This window comes from Sciurus carolinensis (assembly GCF_902686445.1).
Source record: "Sciurus carolinensis chromosome 14 unlocalized genomic scaffold, mSciCar1.2 scaffold_101_arrow_ctg1, whole genome shotgun sequence".
Lineage (NCBI taxonomy): Eukaryota > Metazoa > Chordata > Mammalia > Rodentia > Sciuridae > Sciurus > Sciurus carolinensis.
In genome coordinates this window covers 3,407,397-3,413,396 of record NW_025920105.1, presented here as the reverse complement: position 1 = coordinate 3,413,396, position 6,000 = coordinate 3,407,397, and positions in this window count along the sequence as shown.

Genomic DNA, 6,000 nt, shown 5'->3' with positions numbered 1-6,000 from the left:
AGAACACAGCACTTATGCCAATGAACCTCAATTTAAACGAGTTGAATTTGGAATATGCAGCGCCAAACCCAGCTCTCAAAATAGAGACTGCAACACAATATCACAAATGTAAACAGAAACAGCTCTGCTAAAAGGCAAAAGTGAAGACCAAAACTGATTATCACACATGAGTGGTTCAAGAATATCCGGAAGTAGGATCAGAATGACTGAGCAGGTTTCTTCTACCACAGGTATTTGCAAATTGTCAAATGCTTTCATTTCTGGACTTTCTTTTACCCACCACCAACCTGCAACATACCTAATGTCTCTGGTTTCCTCTTTTTGGTGTGAGTTATTGCAATAAATGGATTTTTCTTCCCTTTCCCTGCAGAGCACACTCCAAAAAACCACAGCCCCATGGTAAACATGAGAAAACATATGATTTTCCCACTTCTACAGTGCATCTCTTGAGGACATCCATCAAAATTAGCAAGAGTCTCTACATGTGCACTGTTCCTCTTGACACTGGAGTTCTCATGATAGGGGGAGAGTAGGTGATAAATTCCTCCTGTCTCATGAATGCTATCAGCACAAACTAACGAGGATTCAGACCCAAATCCTACCATTTTTTCTCAAGTCATGAGTAAGCCAATACAAAATAAAACTGATAGGATATCAGGGCCAGGCAGAGATGTCTTTTGTCTTCCCTTGTTGGTTTTCCAGTTGACCTTGTGGTTTACATGCAAAGTGCTCTGGTGTGGAAGTCTGTTTCATTGGCAGTCTGGCAGTGTGTCCAAGAATCCTCAAAATTGGCAAGGGTCAGTGAGGTGTCATTTTGAATTTTGTTCCACTGCAAGCTGGTGCACATTGCCTATCAGGAGAATTTGCTGGGAAAAGGTGTCATAGCATACTCATGAGTGAGATGTAATGTCTGAACTAATGAGAGTTGAAAGAATTGAAGAAAGAAGTACTCTTCAACAATGGAGGTGACTTGGGATGCACTGCTCCCTTTGAGTGCAGCTCACTGCTGAAAGGAGTCAATGGAAATTGCTTGCAAGTGAAATTGGTAGTTGTTGAAGTGTTGATTCCATTGAATAGAAGAGAAGAAAAAGAAAAAGTTTGAGAGGATAGGAGGTTTGCACACTCAGAAGTGTATTCTCTTCAATTCTTACACTACCTTGGTGCTACAGATTTGAACCCCTGATTGTCTGCTTCCAAGCCAGTGCACTATCAGATGAGTTATATCATCAACACAAGAATGTCTCCTTTAATGTACATGACTTGATCCCCTCAGATTCTGTTTCTGTGAAGTTCTATGCAGAAAAGCATGTGTAGAAAAAGCCAATCAAAAACTAAGGAATTCTTAATTCTCCTTTTCACAACAATCTTGTAAATACCTTTTTCTGCATCTCAAGACCCACAGTCTAGGTGTGTGTTCTGAGGGAAAGAATTATCTGGTCTTTACTTAAGGAGAAAACTGTAGCTGATCCCTGAGCACAAATTTATATCAGTGATCCATGGAGGCCAGGGCACAAGGAGAGGCAGGACCATGTGGGTATTAGAATATTCTCAGATTGTTAGTAGAAAGGAGATTTTGTGGATCATCATTTTGCATCCCCAGTCATTCCATTCACAATGTACTGACACTTTACTTGTTCTTTTTTTTTTTTTTTTTTTTTACTTCTCCTTTTGGCATTTTACTTTGGAAAATTCTAACACGGAGGTACTGGGAAAAATGCACAAGGCAGTGCTGGTTCTGGATCTTGAATATCAACTCAGTTAGTTGTTAGGTAGAGGAAGTTGTTTCTCCTGAGAAAGACCAGTTTCCTTCAATGAGGGAATGCCTCAACAACTTAGCCAAATGATGTCAGAAAATATAAACTGGCAAAGGCAAGTGGTGATGGCTCTCCAGTTCTGGGTTCCCAGGACCCATATTTGCTGGCAGAAAGGAAACACTCCACATCTAATTTCAATCTTCCTCTCGGTATGTTGGTAGTTTTTACTCTCAAGATTTCTTACAGTGAAAGAAGGGCTGAAATTCATATCCTGATCTCTCAATGATTCAGTGGCATTCAATTACACTCAAGACAATGCCTTTCTTGGTTTCCAGTGCTCGTGAGACATGAGAGCAAAGTGGAAGTGCTCCTCTCTGCACGTGAAAGGTGCAGGCCTAGAGTAGATAGGTTGTGAATGGCTCAGGGATTCTAGGCTCCACTTGGAGAATAGTTGGTTTCTCTTCCCAGAGGGTTTTTTCTAGCCTTGAGCCACATGGTGTTTGAGGAGTGGCTCCTGTGACCTGGCACCTGTAGCACTGATTCTGCCTGAGGTCACAAAGGAAAGGCCTGACAGCACAATGGCATCACTGTGCCCATGGCAACCAGAGAATCTTCTGCTCCTAGCCACTTCAGAATAAGCATGAAAACAAGCACCAGTTCAGTTGTGATGGTCTGAGGAAAGAAGAAGCAAGTGAGTGCCAGGGAACTGAGGTTTTTCAAAATGTGATTCTAACTGCTTTGGCCAGGAGAGGACAGCCCCTTGGTCCGTGGATCCCTCTAGGACCAGGTAAGACAAGGAACTCCTCTGAAGTCTCACAGCTCACACTAAACTTCAGGTCCACTAGGTGTCGCTGCACTTGTATGGCCTCACTGGGCAAAATGACAGCAGGCAATTATCCTCCACCAGTTCCAGTGGGCTTGGTTGGCTGCAGGTGTGCTTGGGGACACATGAATCACCAAGCTGAGCACAGCTCAAGCACTATTTACTTCTGAACCCAATCCTCCAAGACTGGGCACACTTGGAATATACTAGTCAGGAAAATAGCCTTGGACCCTAGCCATCACATGCCTGGTGTGATCTTGTGTCAGTTGAGCATGCAGTAAGCATGGTGTGTTCAGTGATCTTTGAATTGGGACACTTCACACCCAATTTTTTGGGTTGCTCTTTTGTTCTCAGAAAGTTCAGCCAGGTGACAGTTAGATCCTGGGAAGTGGGTCTTCTACGAGAAGGTGAATGCATCTTCTGAAGGCTTATATGGAGTCATGGGAGTCATTCACTCAGGATGTTTGACAGAGGATAGGATGGTGCTGATATGCCAGGAGAGATATTCTGTGCTCACTACACCTGCAAGGTCACACTTCCTTGTTCGTGACTTTACAACTAAGCAGCACTCAGAAATTTACCTCCTGGCAAATTCCGGGACCACCTCAATTCACCTCGAGATGCAGAAAAGTCTGTTCTATCAGTGTTCTTACATGAGTTTTTTCCTTGACCAGCCTAGTGACAGCCTGGCAGAAGGCCCTATGGAAAATTCCCACTAGTCCTATTAGCAGCCCTGAGGAGGATGCTGACTACAAGCCAGTGGATGATATAAGAGCCTGCTGATGGCATGGGGAACACAGCATCACATGGCATAAATTCAGATAGAAACATGCACCATGCTGAAAGGGCTATGATGAAAATTTTCCAAGATGAATAATCAAAGAGGGAGAGCAAGGACAATTTGTTTGCACTGAATGCAGAAGGCTGTGGGTACTGAAAGACTACTTCAAAGAACAGATATTCTAAACCTTTTCTGCCCTCATTTTCTACCCTTAAATTCCAGGACATGTCTTCGGGTTCAACATACTCTACAAATACAGGAAGTTGTACTTGCCAGTTCATTCTGTAAGCAACCATTATTACAGACCCTAACTCCAGTTGCAATGACCTCAAATCGCTTGCAAACTTGCAGCTCCTTCTTGTTGCTCTCAAGGGAGAGCCGATTATACATATGCTGATTCATAGTTTTTCTGGAACAAGAACCAGCAGTAAAGGCTGTCTTTAAAACACAGCACTTATGCTCATGAACCTCAATTTAAATGAGTTGAATTTGGAATATGTAGCACAGAACCCAGCTCTTAATATAAAGACTGCACCACAACATCACAAAAGGAAACTGAAACAGCTGTACTAAAAGGCAATAGTGAAGACAAAAGCTGAATATCAAAACAGGAATGGTTCAAGAATATCTGAATGTGGGATTGGAGAGACTGAGCAGGGATCTTGTACCACAGGCATTTGCAAACTGTCAAATGCTTTTTATTTCTTGACTTGCTTTTATGCACCACCAACTGGCAGCATGCCTAATGTCTCTGGTGTCCTCCTTTTGGTGTGAGTTCTTGCAATGAATGGATTTTTTTCTTCTCTTTCCCTGCAAAGAACACTCCAGTAAACCACAGTTTCGTGGTGAACATGAGAACAACATATGCTTTTCCCATTTCTACAGTGCCTATCTTAAGGACATTCATCAAAATTAACAAGAGTCAGCAGCTGGGAGATAGCTCAGTTGGTGAAGTGCTTGCCTGTAGGGGTTTCCGGGACCCCCAGCCTTAGGCATGGTCAAGATGGCGCCTGACGCTGAGCCAAAAGCGGCCAGCTATACAGTAAACAACCAGTGAATTCCAATGATTGGCTAGTTAACGATGTGACTAGAGCATGCCCCCCTCGTGTACCCATCCTGTGCCTGCAGCTGTCCACGTTTATCTCGTGTACTCTCCCCTGATTGATTGAAGTGTATATAAGCCTGGTGGGTGGGAGAGCGAGGGGGAATGGAACGGAAGAAGCGGAAGAAGCGGCGGTGGTGGCGGTGGCAGCGGCAGCGGCAGCAGCAGCGGCTGGAGCTGAGCTGGAAGCAGGGAGTACGCGGGAGTGGAAGAAGCTGGGAGAAGGGAAGCTGGGAGTGTGCAGAAGCTAGGGGTAAGAGAAGTGTAGGAGAGGAACTGTGCACAATAAACTTCCAAAGCTTCAGACATTTGTCGTGTCTCTCTCTGCGGCCAGAGGGGACGCGATAACTGGTGCCGAAACCCGGGAAGATGAAGGCCTTATAAAAGAAAACAAGGTAAGATATTTGAAAGAAATTTTTTTTTTGTATACAAGTTAAACCGGTTATAAAAAAAAAAAAAGGGGGTGTCAGGATGCGCCATTGGCGGTCCTGGGGACACGCGGAGTGCGGTCCGGTTGAAAGGTATCAGGAGTCCTGACGCGTAGAACGCGGGTTGAAAGGTATTGGGGTCCTGACGCGTGGAACGCGGTCTAATTAAAGTGAAAGTAGAAACACGCTTGGAGCGGTCCAATTAGGTAGTACGTGAAAAGCCGCTATAAAATTTTAATGTGCACTTGATAGTTTTCCTTTCAGTAATTTTGTTGCTCCTGGCAGCTAGGCCACTGTTTGTTATTGTAATTACCATAACTAAAGCTATTCAAATTAGTAACAATGGGGTCTGAAACGTCTAAATTCAGAATGCAGCAACCCCTTAGGGAGTTATTGAAAAATCATGGGACGCCATTGAAGGAAAAAACAGCTAAAGTATTTCTTGATACTGTGGAAAGGATTTCCCCTTGGTTTTTGGATGAGGGCCTTTTGAATACCCTACAGTGGGAACTGCTGGGGAAAGACCTTCGTATAGCGGATAGGCAAAATCCTTTGCCAGTAGGCACTATGGCTATTTGGTCTCTTATTAAATCCTGTCTGCAAGATAAAAACAAAAAACCTTCACTCATTGAACCTTTAGCTGAGGGAAGATAGGTTTTGGAAGAAATAAAAGAGGAACGTTCATATCTTTCTCAAAATTCAGAAAAAGGAACTAACTCAGATGAGGAATTATCGGAAGGGGAATTATCGGGAGAGGAATTGGAAAAAAGAGTACAAAGATTAAGACTAGATAAAAAGCCCCCTCTAGTGTCCGTGTTGCCTAGTGCACCTCCCATAAATAGGGAACTCCCTCATGAAGCATCCGGCTTCGGGTTACGCTCAGAATGGAGTCATCTTGGATCTGTAGCGTATCCTGTTTTTGAGGATGCTCAAAATCAAAGATTCCACCAACCCTTAGACTTTAAAATAGTGAAACAGTTAAAAGAAGCAGTTAGCACATATGGTCCTCAGTCAGCTTTTACTATAGCCTTGGTAGATACTTTGACATCATTAAACTTAGTGCCTCAGGACTGGACTAATCTTGCTAGGGCCGCTCTGTCTGGGGGACAGTA